The 17,744-nt window shown below is 46.2% G+C and overlaps 1 protein-coding gene and 1 non-coding gene across 6 annotated transcripts in view; both read right to left on the reverse strand.

Annotated features, from left to right (window-relative positions):
* Positions 1-17,744, reverse strand: part of wake (ankyrin repeat and fibronectin type III domain containing protein wide awake) — a 396,065-nt gene that overhangs the window by 157,368 nt on the left and 220,953 nt on the right. The window lies entirely within an intron of this gene.
* Positions 6,720-6,791, reverse strand: TRNAT-CGU (transfer RNA threonine (anticodon CGU)). Its single transcript has one exon. It is a non-coding gene; the product is annotated as a tRNA-Thr (tRNA).

The raw sequence follows: 17,744 nt of genomic DNA on the forward strand, positions 1-17,744 counted from the left end.
CGTTAGACAGGCTGCACACCGAAACACAGGCTGAGTCTAACATTTTGGAATCTTTTCCACTGTCCTCAGTTTCGAGCACAAAGAAAATCTTTGTACAACACATTGAGGAAATTAGATTATCCTCCTCTCAGTGAACAGACAGTACTAGAGCACGATCCCCACCGATCATCGGCTCAGAAGGCAGAGAAGGCACTTTTGTGCTTTTCATCGGCCATTTGAACAGCCCTGATTGTGAGCACTTCCAGATGTCTGAATGACTTCTTGCTACCTTCGTGAACAAGGACTTGAAATTTCATGCGGAAAGTGCGCAATGGTGGCATTCACGAGGAAGCCAAGGTCTGGTTACGGCGTATGTATTAACGGACAACTTATACCATACAGCAGAAGTCACAGATTCTTGAGAGTCGTAATTGACAGAGACCTGTCTTGGACTCCGCACGTCAATTACGTGAAAAAGCGGCTGACTGCTATCTGTCACCTGTTCAGGTTCCTTGCAGGAAAAAGTTGGGGAGCATCTATACACGCTATGTTACAGTTGTACATGGCGTTGTTCGTTGGATTCCTGCGATACAGCCTGCCTGCAATATCCAACACCTGCAAGTCTAACCTGCGTACGATACAGAGTATTCAAGCGCAAGCCCTTAAGACATGTCTTGGCTTACCACGCAGTGCTTCAACGGCTGAAAACATTGCCCTTGCGCAGGATTACCCAATCACGACGCACATTACCGTTGAGACAATGCGTATGCATCTCAGGCGTTATGCTAGGACCCCTTCCCACCACTTGGCGAGCCTCACTGCTGCAAGGCCCTGCTCGACATTTAGCGGTATTGTCAGTGCACATCGCGCGTCGTTTACTTCAGGGTACGCACCTGCAGCCAAGCCAGCGTTTCGTCCATGGTGTTTGAGCCGTCCACAAGTTCATCTAATGATTCCAGGACTACAGAAGAAGACAGATCTACCGGCCTCTGCTCTAAAACAGTTGACCTTACTTCTTTTGCATGGAAAGTACAGCAACCACGTGCACATCTATATCGATGGATCGACTACGTCGTGCAGTTTGGTGGTGCCGTGGTTATACCAACGCGAGGAATGACACTGCGCTTCAAGACATCGCATATCACGACCTCAACGGCGGCAGAACTAACGGCCCTGCGTCGAGCACTGGAATTCATTTAATCTGAAAGAGCTATAAAATGGGCTGTGTTCTGTGATTCAAAACCGGCATTACAGTGCACGCAGTCAGTTCTACGACACGGATGCGATGACCAACTGACATACGAAATCGCGAAACTTTACCATCATGTCCAACAAAAAGGTCACGAGGTCGTTTTTCAATGTTTACCTGGCCATTGTGGAATCAGTGGCAATGATTCCACCGATAACGCTGCTCTCACAGCACATCATGAAGAGCAGAGCATTCCAATTCCGCTTTCGAGGACAGACGCCGCTAGGCAGCTTCGACACCTGCAGTCTTACACTGACCGAGTGGAACTCGCCAAACTTACGACTTACACGACTGCATCGACTAAACCCCTCCCTGCAACTCCGGCCTCCACTCGGACTTCCTCGACGTGAAGCTACGCTTCTCTGTCGCCTTTGGTTAGGAGTTGCCTTCACAAAGGCATACTCTACATTAATTGGAGTGACTGACAGTGGAGCATGCGAGGTCTGTGGCACGGAAGAAAACATCGACCACCTGCTGTGCCACTGTCCACGATACACCCCTGAGAGACAAGAACTTGCCAAAGCTTTTCAAAAACTGGACAATCGGCCGCTTTCTGTGCAGGTGCTGCTGGAACACCGCCCCCATCGCCCGTCGGCCCATAAAGCGGTGAAGGCACTTTTGTGCTTCTTAAGGACGATGGGCTTGTGCAACCATCTGTAACTACTAATGCAATTTCTGTAAGGCCACACACGTCAGCGAACTCACTGCAATTTCCTTCTTTCCTTCCCTCCTCTCTCTCCCTGTTATCTTTGTTCCCCCTTTCCCGTTCCCCCGGTGTAGGGTAGCCAACCGGACGTGATTCTGGTTAACCTCCCTGCCTTCTTCTTATGTCTTTCCCTCCTCCTCCAGATGTCTGAAACACTGGAACGCATGATGTGCGATCGCCCAACATATATGCTGGGGCAAAGGACGTTAGAAAGTTTCCTAGCCAGCGTTGGCAGGCAACCACTGTCGGAGGAAGCTATCCTAGGCCCATGGCCTGGCACTGAAACTTCAGTGCGTGCAACTAAAGTGTTCTTGAAGTTTCTGCAGGACACCAAGCTCGAGGAGCGGCTCTAGCAAGGCAACTGTCTCATATACATAAGCACTCACCACTTCTCTGATCATCATCACCCATCGCAGTACTTTCACTCCCCTTCCCTCTTCACCAATGCAGAGTAGCAGACTCGAGCGCACTAGCTGCGGTCGACCTCTCTGTATTTCCTGTCAACAAATTCTATTCTATATTCTATATTTATGCGCTCTGACAACGTCTCGTTTGCACGAGAGGCTTTGACTCTATGACTGTCTGTGCACGTCTCTATACCATTTCTCTCTCCCCCTTCTCTCTTCCCCTTCTCCCTTCCCCAGCGTAGAGTAGCCAACCAGACGCTCGACTGGTTAACATTCCTGCCTTCCTTATATATATATATCTTGGCGGCATGCACCCCTCGCGCATAAAGATATTCGCGCGCTAGTGCAGCTACTATCATCCTGAAATGACGTTCGCGTCCTGCAGGGCGTCCCTATTCACTGGTAATTCCCTCCCTCTTTTCCCCTCCACATTCTATCTCACCTTGTGTGTGGTAGTAAATCAGACGTTAATTGGTTGACCTTCCTGTCTTTGCTCCCATTGCGCTGTCTTTCTCTCTCTCATCATTGAGACATAATGGGTGTTAAAGCGCTAAACATAAAGGGCGCTAAGACTCCCGAATCATTATCGTAAGAATGTATTGCACTATCCTACCTCGTATGCGGAAAGGGGCTTACACTAGATATTTAAAGGACAGCCAGAACCTTTTGAGTGAGATGTATACAACTCGGCCAGCTGGTCCTTCAACCTTTCCAGCTGTTGAAGTAATGACCAGTAATGCCAAACACGCCATTAATTTCTCGTATAAGGTCACCTGGGACAAAATGCTAGGCAAAAATTACAACCTTGCGACAGCCATTCTGCGTGGGTGTGTGCCTTTGCATTATTTCGAGCCTGCCCATCTGTGATTTCGCCTCAACTTTTGTAATCCGCAGTGTTCCCATTGTTGTTGATCGAGTAATCTTTTGTCTAACAATGATGCAACGTTGCTGTACGTATGACTCATTGTTTTCATCATTTTTTTTTGTTTCGTAGCTGGTTGGTTGCTTCGCGTTAGTTTACGATGCGCCTTCGACAGGTGCCAGTGTCGGTACAAAATCTGGGACGAGCCGTTTCGTGAATCCAGTGTTATACGGGTTGTCGCAATGCTAACCGCGCAGGCGAAGTCCGCCGTGTGCAATGGTGTATAGTAGCCGATAATCGCCGCTTTGGCGCGGGCAGAGTAAGGAGAGAGGCTAGAGAGAAGCGAGAGAGAGAGAGAGAGATGCGTGGAAGGAAGAGAAATAGATCAGCAGGTCCGGCGGGCGTCCGAGAAAAGCATCGGACGGCTCAGTGGACTCGTGCTGGTCGGCAGCGCGTGTCAGCAACTCGGCGCGAGACCGCTCTAAAGATAAACCTGCTAGGGGCCGAACACGTGTCTACAGGCCAGTCAGCGTGCCGCGAATCGACGACCAACGGGAACAACCGAAGAAGAAAAAAATATAATTACAAGAGCCGCGTGTGTATATATACAGGACATGTTATTCTCGCGTCCCAAGCAGTGCCGGCGCCCCGTCTTGTCTCCGCCCGCCGCTGCAAGTTTCTCGCTCTACTGGTAATAAGGCTGGCCGAAACCGGTGCTAGTGCCTAAGCCGACGAAGGCTCAGTCATGTCACCCAGTGGTCGCATCTTACTGCGATAGCAATTATACCGACGCCCGAGGCACATTCGTGCCGTCGTCGTCGTCGGCGTCGTCGTGCTGTCCTGCTATCGACGGCGCATGCGCGGCTCGCGCGCGAGGTTTAGCGAGTCTCCAGACGACGCGCAGTGGGTGCGGCTGCAAAAGCGACGCAGCCAAGTGAACGCATTCGGGTAACGCGCAGCGCTCATTTGGCTCTGCCGGAGCCAGGGCAGGGCTTCCACTGCTGGCATGAGCTTTGTGCTAACGCACATGATACCGCTCCTGCTGAGGAGTTGTGTGCGCACCACACCCTGGTGCACACGTTGGTCCGAGCGCTCCGGACAGTTGACGTCAAGCTAACCTCGCGCAATCCTTCCTCTGCACGCTGACAAGCGCCGATGGTTCTCCCTCGCTCTCGTCTCAAGCAACATCGAGGTGGCACGCCTGCGACGCCGCTGACGGCGCTCCTCATCAGACCAGCGTGCCCAGACGACTTCAGCGCAACAATGAAGCAACTTATGTATGCACCTGTAACTGTATGCTTCGTAACTGTAACTGTAACTGTAACGTAACTGTAACGTAACTGTAACGTAACTGTAACGTAACTGTAACTGTATGCTGTAACTGTAACTGTATGTAGCAACTGTATGCTTCGCCTAGCTTTCTCGCGAAACTATCCATTCCCTTTGAAACATTTCTTCGTTTACGGTTTATAACCATTCTGTGATTACTTTTCATCCGATTTCTCTATAAAGTTCTTTCCCTGACTCACTCACACGTGCTGCAGTACACGTAACCCATCGGTCATATTCTTCGAGAATTTTCTACTTCGAAATTGTCGCTGCATTCGTAATGTCCCTTTATCGTACTCTTGGACGATCCTTATCCTTCTATTCTTTCCACATCACCGATCGTGCAGAGTGGCCAATACTGGTATAGTAGGACCGCGGCTCGGCGCGTGGCAATGAAGGACGCGAAGAAATGAAAAATGAAAAGGTAAAAAAAATTAGGTGAAAAAAGAAAATGTTACGAAATATGCATCGTGAGGGCCATATTCGGGCGATTCCATCTACTTCGCCTTGTCTCTGTCCTTCAACACTTACAGCACCACTCTGCGTCGCCGTTATCACCAAGGTCGGCCACTTTGCGCGGCGCATCGTACAAACGAACAGAGTACAAAGATACGGATCATTGCAAAATGCAACCGCATAATGCTTTGTTTCATAACGACTTGTCATGCGAGTGGAAGCTGAGAGGTGTGCTCCCGAGTCTGCGCGGACCTAACGAATGATACACGTGTAACTGACACGGCCGAATGCGGTGCATTTTGAGCGGTACCACGCAGTGACATATACAGGAGGGCCGACTGCGGCACCCGCCGATGCTTTTTGCTTTTTCTCTGATCCCTTAAAGCTGCAGCGAACCCACTCGCCTTCAGCGCGCGCGGCACAATACCTTGCTCTCTGCCTTTGCTCGTCACCCTCTCCACAACGGGCTTTCCCAAGTGCTTTTACCCTCCTCCCTTCCTCGAGGCTGCTAGCGCAGTTACAGAGTGCCACGTGCCGTCGAAATTGGACACGAAAGCACCAGCTTGAACCGGCGGACCGAACGTTCCTACGCAGCTGGCAACAAGAACGAAGCCGCGCACTGCCTAACTGGAAAAACGTGCTGCGATTTGCTCGGTTGTTTGATAAGCGTCGCAAACCTAAATCGATCGCTTTCATACGGCACCGCCTTGAGCGCCGGTCACGCTATGCAGTTGTCGCGATATGCCGTTGCGTGTCCGTCGTCTGAGAGTTGCGCTAGCGCACATCGGTTTCGCTGTGCCTTGGTGAATTTAAGGGTGACTGCCGGTCACGCATACGATGTTTGAAGTGGTTAGGCTAGTCGTATGGTGAATGAGAAGAGCGATGAAGTGCTTTGTTCTGAGATTCCCGTCCAGGGGTTTGACAAAGGGAACGAAAAATGTGCCCTCTTCGTACCACGTTCGAGACGAGACACGTTCGACGAATGGAGCGAGGATGTTCGTTTGGCGGAGAGACTTTTCTCGAGGTCTGTGGCGTCACTTTGCGTAGCCCTTAGTTTTTGACAAGGGACACTGCGAATACACTTTTCCGAGACCTACGCGCGAAGAGAGAAAACAGGAGATTATTGCAAGCCTGCATACTGCATTATTGTGTACGCATATAAATGAGACAGTTTGGTCGACAAGAAAGCAGCGCTGCACAGAGGGGGTTTCCAAATAAGTCCGCCAAGCACTTCGGAACCTACCAAAAGAAAGAAGAAAGAAAATGTCCGCTTGGGTGTGCATTACGTAAACTATGATAATATTACTGAATTTAGATATCCAACCGCGCTCAAGAGGAGCGAAACAATGTGTACGTCTTCACGTGGGAATTCCTGTGCTCGGAGGCCAAGCGTGACTAACAATATACAAACAAACACAAATATTCGCCTACCGGTCTGTAACCCGACGCCCACTTGTCGTTCTACTGAGAACGCACCATGCAGCAGAATGCGTAATTTTACGTTCCCTATACATCTCGCAATGCGAATACTTTCAATACAGAGAAAAGAGCAAAATATAACTGCGAAACAGAATGTAGTTGATGAAGGTGTGGTGTTCGTTCATAGAAATTTTTGTAGCCAATTTGTTGTCACAGGAGAGATTACTTGTACACAAGGAAATTACTTGTACTTACTGTTTGAATCGAAGAAATTATAAATTATTGGAAATGAAAGGGGATGATAAAACGACTTGCCGCAGGTGGGTAACGATCCCACGTCTTCGCATTACGCGTGCGATGCTCTACCAATTGAGCTACCCCGGCGCCGTTCTCCCATCCACTTTATGGGGTATTCATGTGTATACCACTAGAACTAACTCCGAGAGTGTTAGCCAGCGCCACCCCTCACAAACTTTGGCGGCGGATGTGGAACATCCTTTCTGCGGGGTCGGCTCTGCAGCCCCCAACGTGGCGCCCAACAGAATGACGAAGTAAATTTGGCGGCCCGCCGGCATCGAAGCGCTAGGCCAACGCCGCAGACAGCAAGGACATAACGAAAACTGCTCGCGGAGCCGGACCGGCGGTGACCTCGGAGACGTGACGAAAGGCGGGATGGCGGCGACATCGACGACACGGGCTCTCTTTTTCCAGCCGGTTTCGATTTCCAGGAGCCAAACAAGTGGAACTAATTTTTCGTGTAGCTCCCACATGAACGCCGCTATTCAAAATTTGATCGTTGGGATAGGTAGTGTCGAGGACGAGCGCCAAAATACTCATTTGCTGTAGCCACCTATTGTTGATAATTAGAAAGTTAGGTACCGTAACTTCGCTAAGTACGCACGTAATTGCAAAAATTGCTCCATATCTAAAGGCTGCCAATCCATACACTCGAATGGTTAACATAACGTTACCATGATTGATATTTTTATAAATTTGAAAATTCGGTGCAGCTAAATTAAAGCAGCCTGTATAATATGTGATTGAGAAACAGCAAATGCAGATCATAACGAACGACCACCCAATCCTGCAAACGCGGGCAAACAAGAATATAAAATGCACTTATGGTATCCGAAACACCCCAGTAACAGTTCTGCACGAACAAAAGCGAATCCGTTTCACACATTTCTCGAAGCCACTTCCGAAATTTTTCTTTGCTAACGTTCTGGTCTGCGCAGTTCATGACATCGAACTTTAATGTCGTTGAGCGTGAGGCATGAAATACTGCGAACGATAGAGGCCACAGTGTTCCGATACTTTTTCATAGTGGGCGACGGTCAGTTCGATTGATGCCTGTTTAAAGACACGACGCACCTCTGCAGCACATCCAGCCCATTAAACGAGACTTTTTGCCAGTGATGGCGCTTTGGTCTTCGGTATACCTTTTTTTTTCTCGTACTTCCCTTTGCTTGTGTTATGGTTGCTGTGCTCAATGATATTGCGTAAACTTGGTTGTCATTCTAATGCCTGAGTGTTTTGTTATTTATAAGTATAAGTAAACTTCAATGGCCTGGCAAAGGAACAGGAATTTAGTATCGCCAGCCAACCTCTGGAGTCTGTAAAGGAGAGCATTTATCTAGGTCTATTACTCAGAGAGGACCCTGATCAGGAGAAGGAAATTTACAGAAGCATAAACATAGGTTGGATTGCACACGGCAGGCATTATCAAATCCTCACTGGGAGCTTACTGCTGGCGTGATGAAAGGAAAAGTGCGCAGTCCCTCTACCGGTGCTAACATATGGGGCAGAAACTTGGACGTAAACGAATAAGCTTGAGAACAAGTTAAGGACCGCGCAGGGAGCGATGGAACGAAGAATGCCAGGCATAACGTTAAGAGACAGAAAGAGGGCGGTGTCGATCAGAGAGAAAATGGGGATAGCCGATATTCTAGTTGACATGAAGACAAATAAAACGGAGCTAGGCTTGCCATGCAATGCGTAGGGTGGACAACCGGTGGGCCATTATAGTTACAGAATGGGTGCCAAAGGAAGGGAAGCGCACACGAGGACGGCGGAAAATAAGGTTGGGCTGAAGAAATGTGGAAATTTGCAGGCGCAAGCTGGAATTAGCTAGCGCAAGTATTTGGAGATCGATGGGAGGGGCCTTCGTCCTGCAGTGCACATAAATATGGGCTGCTGCTGATCATGACCATGATGACTCTCAAGGTCTGTTGCTTACGTCGACTGCTGACTGTTTGATGCTTCCATTCACTTTCCAAGCGGATGGAATCCAAGCGCTTCCGCAAGGTGTTCGTTATTTACGTGTCTCGCTGGGTGAATACCTTCGCATTTCGTTAGGATGTACTGAATGGTCTCCGGACTTTTGCTGCAGCAAACACATACCTCATTTTGCTGCAAATGTTTATTCCGCTATGTTTTTGTCCTTAGAGAGCCAGTTCGAGCCTCAAATAGCAAGCCACTGCCCTTTGTGTTAGGATACAGATTTTCCTTTCTAATTTCTTTCTTGCCACTCTTGTAAATCTCCATGTTTTTTTGGTGCCATTATTTGCATTCAATATACTGTCTCTGTTTCTCTCACTTTCTTTCTTAATACTCGTGGTTGTTTACTTACATTTTCAACTACTCTGTACTTGGTTGCCAACTTTCTTGACTTCTTCTGCATTGTGTGTCCACACTTATGAGGTAGAGAAATTTGTGCGATTTGGCCGCCAATTTATTCTTGTCGACGTTCCTTAGCCTTTCTTCATAACTAATTTTGCCCTGCGCTTCTCTGATTTCAAAAGTGGCTTCCTTTCTTGAAGACTTAGATTCTGCGAAATGGTGAATAATTCATTTATCAAATGATAGCGCCTAACTAGAGGAAGCAAGAAAGAGGCTGAGTCAAATGGAAGCTCTCAAAGAAAATTTTGACGCGCCGTGTTTTTTTTTTTTTTTTAGCATGCATATAAAGCCCGGTCTGTGAGCACTGTATAAGTTATGTTTAAGACATGGCGACCTTGGCGTGTTTCCGGCTCCACAGTCACTTCCGGCGCATACGCCACGCGAAGGCATAGCCTTCAAGATCTGTTTCCGTTGTTCAGAGGTCACGTCGTTGTGGCGTGGATTTCAACACCACTTATGGGCCACTGTCATAAGAACAGGAACGCTGCATGCGCCGTGGTGGCTCGATGGCTAGCGCATAGAGAGAGAGAGAGAGAGAGAGAGAGAGAGAGAGAGAGAGAGAGAGATGCATGTGCCGCATAAGTCTAAGAGGTAGCGGGCTCGGCTCCACCGCGGCGGCCGCATTCTGAAGGAGGCGAAATGCAACGAAGCTGGTGCATGCCGAACTTCGCACGAACATTGAGGAACCCGGTATGAACAAAACTGACAAAGAACTCTCCCATCCCCTACAGAGGTTTGGCACGTCAAACCCCGTAATCGTATCTTTCATCTGGCCTCCGCGCTTAGAGTCGAACCCCCAACCTATATACTCAGCAGCGGAACAGCCGTCACGGCCGACTAATCCGCCTCGCCGGTTTGTTATGATTCCCCATGGGTTTAGAAGTAAATATTATTTTCTATACTTTCGTTCTCAGGGAGCCAAGTGAAGCTGGAGCTTGCGCTCGTAGCATTCCCCCTGCTAAAGGTCGGCGGCCAAGAAGCAGTCATCAGCAGAATAACATAGGCAGCTTATATTTACATCAGACTGTTTTTCTTTTTCATTGGAAAACACCCGAACCATTTCTTCGGAGAGAGCTTCACGTTCGTTTGATCTCTCCGACAGCCGGGCGATGAGACTTCGTGGAAAGCGGCATCTCCCAGTGGTCATAAACAAAAACAAAGACACGCACTGCGAATTCTCTCGGCAGTTACTGTACGCGGAACTTCTGCTCGGCGTTCACAAGAAGGAGTGCCAAGGGACGGGAAGCTCAGCCGTGATCGGCCGAAGATCGGTTGGTGCGACGAGATGTGTTTTGAAAATGCAGGCATAAGATAAAATGAGACGGATCACGACAGTTGGACATCGCAGGGAGGGTCCTTCATCCTGCAGTAGACGTAAATTAGCCTTATAAAAAATCCATGGTGACGCTTATAATTGGGCTTATAATCCCCAGGAAATCCAGATCTGATCGCCCAGTCGAATCAATAACACTGGGCACTAGCCTTATCGCGTACGTACTCAGCAGAATTTAGCGTGAAATGGCATCAGATTATTTTATTACGTGATTTTAAAGCAGAGGCTGACACCTGTTGGTGGCGCCGGCTGCTCCTAATCGCACGACAAGCAAAAATTAAATGCGAGAATGTACCGTGAAACAATTATCACATTTAGACAGCATGAACGCAACGTCCTGCACGCGAACAAGCCACAGAGGGAAAACGTTTATTAGCCGCCATCACACTCTTTTAACAACGGCAGTTTTTCTTCGCCCGGGCGGCTGAAATGAATGCAATGCCATGTACGTGGCTTGTAAAACGTAATCACGGCATGCGGCTCGCTAGCGGCACCGCAAGCGCTCTTTGCCCCTGCGAAACAATGCTGATAACAGCGACGGTCATTTCAGCAGCACTCAGGGTGCCATGTACTGTTGTTGCTCTGGCGAGTTGCATCGAGGGGAAGTTGAGCATGCCCGTTGCCGCGTATAAGTTGCCCAACACTCAAAAAAAAGCGGTTTCGTTAACATGGACTTCGCGAAGAGATTCAAGCCGTTTCGTTGTTACTTACAAAATGAAAACACCAGAACACACACATTATATACACGCACGCACGCACACATTTATTTTTCTAAGGGATGATGTCCTACATGACATTACGAAAATGGAAATTATGCCGGGCATCTCGGACGATCGGTTGACCTTCTGCGCTGTAACTGTGACTGAAGCGTGATTTTATCAGCAGTCATTGCTTTTATAACCTGATTTCAGCCTTGCCGATGATGCGTGCGTAATAGACTGTCTTTCTTTCGAGTATGATTCCTTCGTAGCGATTTCACATAACTTATCTACTGATATCGAAACGCTGTGGAGTAGATTTACAGACATCGTGACGCCATGCATAAAAGACGACATACCGATCGAGAGAAATAAAATAAGAACACTAAATCCTTAGATGTCGCGTGACGAAATACATGCAAAGCGAAAGGTCAAACGATTAATACAACTAAACAAGAAACCAACAAGTGTAGCTAGAAGTGATCATACAGTAGCCGTTAATCATATGAGGTGTAAATTAAAGTAGCTAAAAATAGTTACATTGCAATGATCCTGCCCATATACATGCCATCGAAATCATGCCATCCCGACCGCCGCTGCTAAAGTGGTCGGGATCTTTTGTTCAAAGTACCTTATACGAAATTCAACATGAATAAGGACTTGCAGTTCGTCTTTTATTTTTTTGCAATGGAGGCGAATAAGTAAAGTTCGAACGCGAAGGAAAAACATGGTAGACAGGACGGACACAGACAATTGCTACCCCGTCCATCCTGCCGTCCGTGTGTGTTTTTTTTTCCTTCGCGCTTCTATAGTTTACTATTTACGGAATGCCAACTACCCCGCTTATAAATATTGCAACAAATGTGTATCTCCACCTGCATGCCCGCGTTATTGATCGCATGTCTGAACGCCGCCTCGAGGTCTCTCTAAGGTATATCTTATTCTCTAAACCATGTGTGACGACATTGCCACTTAGTGCACGTACTACTGTTTTGCGCATTAGTGGAATCGAGTAGCCTTTCATTTGAGCGGATGTCTGATGCCCATGTTAACTGGCGGTCAAGAATAACGCCAAGAAACTTATGCTCTTTCAACAACAGCAAGGTTTGCCCTTCAAGCGTAAGTTGTAAATTATTCAGCTGTCGTCTAGTGAAAGGAAGTACGGCTGTCTTTGCGTATGAGAGACTCATGCCTCTTTCTTTTAAAAAGGTGTCAATAATATCAAGACCCTCTTGCAGCGTTGTTTGAATGTCTTGTATATGAGAACCAGAGGCCCATATGCATATGTCATCAGCGTCCAGAGAATACTGCAGGCCAGACGGTAGTATTTGTGCTAGGGCTGCCATGACACAGTTGAATAAAAAACGGACTGAGGACACAGCCCTGCGAAACGCCCTGCGTGATGATGTGATAATTACTCTCTCCTTCAATTGTTTCCATAAATATTTTTTTTCATTCGCTTAAGAAATTTGATATCCATCGCAATGTTCGGCTATGTAGCCAAGCTCTGACATGCCAACAAGGACGTGTATGTGACTTACAATGTATAATGCTCTCTGAATGTCTAAGAATACTGCTATTGTGATATTTACACACATTCGTTCATGTTCGACGCATTTGACAATGTTTAATACTGCATCCATTGTACGCCTCTTATGTCAAAAACCGGTCATGCAGTTGGAAAGCACATTTGTGCGTTCACACCACCATTGCAGTCGACTGTATACCATCTTCTCCTTTAGTTTGCAAAAAGGGACTGACGGATCGACAGGGGCCAACCTGGAGTACTGGAATTACCAGAGCTAATTTCCATGAATCGGGAAGATACTCTCTTAACCAGATATCATTAAGTACCTCGAGAAGAGCCATTCTGCCTGCTGGACCGAGGTTCTTTAACACCACATACGTAACGCCCCGTCTGGGCCCGCAGTTGTCTTTGCACGGCATAACGTAACAACACATTTCAATTCATCTAAACTAAACTAACAGTCAAATTGTGAGCGTTGTGACATAAAGCGCGCACAAACCTTTTGTTCCCTTCACCCACCATTTTCAGTCATACGAAAGGTGCAAACATGCCGACGTATTTATCGCATCTTAACTCAACCCGAGAAGCACCCATTAAACCTCGCGCTTAGTGTACGAAACAAACGCAAAATTTACGCGATGCTCTTCAAGAACATAAAGCATTATTACCAAGATTGAAAGCGTTGAAAGTCGATGTTAGTTGCCCTCCTTGGATCTTAACAAGTACTAAAATAGAATTATCGGCTGAGGGAATTATATCTAACTGACATGTTCATGGTAGCCGCACAGCAACTGGCACTATTCCAAATTTACTCATTGCATCCCCAGTACATACACATGTATACAGACTGTTCGTGTCATAAAAATTTCTCGGTTTCAGCATTCGTCATTTCGCATTTGGCGCTAGATCAAGCATTTAAATTATCCCGAGAGTCATCTTTCACCGTAGCAGAACTGTTTGCAATCTTGTGTGCTTTACGTTTTATAACGTCGGAAAAGCATTTGCAAAAATGGGCTATTTTTAGCGATTCGCAAGCCGCTCTCACATTACTACAAAGCAATAAGAAAAATTCTTTGAACACTTTGCTATTGTATGAGACGTTCAAAGGACACACAAGGGCGAGCGCAACGAATCCCGTAATTGCATTCCAGTGGATACCTGGGCATTGCAATATTCCTGATAATACTGCAGCGGACGCAGCTGCGAATAGGGCGCGCAATAACGCAGAGACAATCAATATTCCTCTTCTGCGTAATGAAGTGCGCATGCTCTTGAGACATATCCTGTCTTCTCGGCAAAAGTACCGGGTTTGATCATCAATCTCAGAACTCGTAGTTATACCTTATATATCCATGTATAAGCCTATCAATTCCGTTAAATCTGAGAGAAAACTGAAAATTCGAAAGATTAGTGCACCGCCTGTGGCGTGGAACTGCATTTAGCGACGCTTTTTATACAGGATGAGACGTTCCTCTATAGTGCGCAGTGTTCTTCTGGCCATCCAGATGAAGATATTCATCATCTCTTCCTCGATTGCATAAAATATGATTCACCACAAAGGGCTTTGCAAGCTAACTTGTCACTTCGCGCTAGAAGACCCAGTCACTCTAAAAAAGATATTCGGTCCATGGCCAACAGCGGGCCTTCAGAAAACAGCACTTCTTGCTTTGAAAAAGTTTTGCGAATACACCAACACTTTGGGAAATATTAAACTTCAGTTTATCCTAATAAGCTAAATGAGTCATATAAATGTTGCTCTAGATCAAAATTGATTTACGTGGTGATCGTTACTTTTACGCCATGTGTAATTTCTTGTGTTCTGTACTTGCAGTGTAACTACCTGTGTTCTGCGTTCTGGATATTCAAAATATTAGACTTTATACTCGTATATGCGTATACGTGCTGAACTCTTGCACAAAACTTTGCAATTGGACTGTATTAGTTTTTATTCATCTGGTGTTCTAGTGAGTGCCATATTTTGGGACATTATGCTCCCTTTTTCGTGCATATTTGTTTCCTTTGCTAAGTGACAAGGAGTAGCCGGTGCCGCCGTAAAGGAGCCAACCTCTCCTAATATTCATTTCAATAAAAGAAAGATCAAAGTAGCCCAAATCCTGCTGCTTCTCATCTGTCCAAAAGCACGCCCTACTCTGTAATTGTGCACCCATGAAATTTCTTGCCCCCTCATCGTTTTTACTTCACGCAAGCGCTACAAGTAAGGAACGTCGCCGCTACTGCGAGGCTACCAGAGTTTACGTGTCTTGTGCGCGTGCTCTGATATAGCTGTGCGAATAAATGCACAAATAAATAAGTAAAGAAATAAATATTCCCTAAATTATATATATATTTTTTTCAGATTTGTAAATTTGCTAAATGGCCGGACGATAATAAAAATGATATTGTTTTTTCAACGAATCATATTTTAGACACTTTGATTCAAAGATACGGGAGTCCCGGAGACGTGAACCCATCACGCACTCGGGCGCGTACGTGAACGTAGCTGAACTTTTCACAGTTTGCAGCACTCCGGGCATAGAGAAACTGCTGCACCGTTGCGTCCACTTCAATCGCTGCTCCTGCTCTCCCTCCTCGCCCGCTTGTTTGTTCTCTCTTTCTCCGCCACTTGGGGTTCTTGCTTCAACAGTTCTTTTTGCTGAGCGCGCACGCGCCCAATGGGGCTGTGCATGGCTTTATGACTGGCTTATCTCTGCGCGAGGGTCAGCAGTGCGAGGGCCTAATAACGTTGAAATCGCGAATGTGGCCGGAATACAGAGACGTCCTTTCGTGAGAGAAGTGAAGTAAGGACGCCTCTTGGCAACAATGCAGCCAGTAAGAGGAAACCGCATTCTTGGCACCCTGTTGGAAATTGCTGCTTTAATAGCACGTGGTTGCGGGCTATTTCCTTTATGGCGGCAAATAATAATGATGACAATAACGAATGGAAGGAAACGAATGAAGGGCAATTATGGACAACAATGAGATCGTGTCCATCCTGTGTCCTTGATCTTGTCGCTGTTGCAAGCAAGTGCCTTTTGCCTTTGCGACCTGTGAACCACTGCTAAGTGTAATTTGTTCCTGGGCACAGATATACTTTGCGGTTTGGTAAAGAATGCAGGGATTATACAATCAGAGGGACGCCAATGAGAGGCGCTAAATTAATTTAGACTGACAAAACATTCTTTCGAAAAGCGGTTTTTAATAATTTCACGGTAATAATTTGATTATTAGAACAGAAGAAAAATTAAAGGCACAAAACTTCGTTTGTTGAATTTTGCGCCGGAGCACCAGCGTCGGTGTACGAGTGTGTGACGTCAGGAAGTTCAAAAGTATCTTCTGGTCTATGGATCCGTTGTGGTCCTATAAAGGTTCCACAAGTTCATTCTTTGGCTACGTTGCAACACGACGTAATGCATCTTTACCAATAAAAAAAAATTAACTACGCCCGAGCAGACACCGGTCAAAAGTCCATGACGTCACGTCGAGCTGGCGCGCAAACTTCAAGGCGACGTGGCTACCGGTCTTTTGCTTGTGTTCTTTTTTTACTTACCATGCGTAATCTCGCGGTAAGAGTGGCTTTTTTGGTATTGTGGAAGGGTAATTTACTAATACAGCGTAACTTTTCTTGTCTCTTTAGTGTTCTTTCATTCTTCTTCTCTTTCTTTAACTATGGAACGGCAACGCTTAGGCGTAAGCTACAAAAAGAACGATCCTGGGGGTCTGTGCGACGGCGAAGCTCCACTTGTGTCACGTGAGCGCGAACAAAAGAAAAAAATTCAAATTGCCTAGTAAGTGAAAACAATATGAAACGACATATGTGCCCCCCGCCACTTTTGCTTTCGTTTAGTTGGATTCTAATCAAGATTGGCGAGTGAGATATGGGGCAGGAGGAACACTAAGCTGCCATGCATCATGAGAAATGAAACCAGGCTTAGATAATGCACAACATATACAGAAATAGATTGACGCACCCGGTGCTGCTGCATTCAAAAAAATGAAGACGACATATGTTCAGCAAGCACACAGCAGCTTGCTGAATGTATAGATCTTGCTCCCGCTGTATCAGCAGTGTTTATTGAAGGTAAAACAAAAAGAGCTATAGTTACTGGACCCCAGCAATGACTACTCCTCTTCCCGCTGTATCAACAGAGTTTATTGAAGGTAAAACAAAAAGAGCTATAGTCACTGAACCCCAGCAATGACTACTCATCTCTACATAGACAACGATAAAAGTGAAATAAAGTAATAATACAGCAAACCGTCACAAGTTCAGAAACATCAAGCACCAGGAGAGCTAAGAAGAGTAAATTAAGTCCCGATGCCGTTCGTAAGGCACGGGATGGCATAAGTGAAAATAGCGACGAGCAGACTAGGCAAATTTCTGTATTCTTGGACTTCCGAAGAACCGGAAAAGCTGTATACTCGCATAAAAATAATCTCACTCGCGGGGTTAATCAAATCCTTCTCAAAACATTGCCAAACGCGTCGTGGTGTCTCAAAATGCTGTGCCGTTCTGCTGCTGAGCCTGGAGCCACATGTAATTAACACTACCATCCGCGGTGGCCGCATTCTGCATGCACTATTTACGATAATATTATTATAAATATACATATGACTGCACTGAATAAAATGCCAGACACACAGTATATAGCAAACACATGGCTTTACATATCTTGACCACATATTTAAGCTATTCACTTCACTCCTGCTCCTTTCTTATTAGTTTTCCCTCTTTTCCTGTCTTTTTTTCATTTGTAGCCTTTATAAATATTTTTGGTTTGTTCTGTTTGGAATGCCTTAACTACTGTTTTAATTTTACGACTAGCAATTGGCTTTATATTATTTTGCAGTTCGTACTACATTTACTTCGTATAATTTTCCACTTAGTGACTACTGTATTGCTGTCTTATGCTGTGTATTTGCTCTAATGCGTATATTTTCTGACAGGAGGTCCCCTTTCAGCCACATGCTCTGCGACCTCCTTCTGTATACTTGTGTAAGCATGTATATCTACGTATTAAATAAGTAAACTGAAAAAAAAAAACTTCAATCAATCCACGAGAAATAAACTCCGGCGGGTGCACGCAATTTCATTTTATTAG

Source organism: Dermacentor variabilis, chromosome 8 (genome assembly GCF_050947875.1).
Source record: "Dermacentor variabilis isolate Ectoservices chromosome 8, ASM5094787v1, whole genome shotgun sequence".
Lineage (NCBI taxonomy): Eukaryota > Metazoa > Arthropoda > Arachnida > Ixodida > Ixodidae > Dermacentor > Dermacentor variabilis.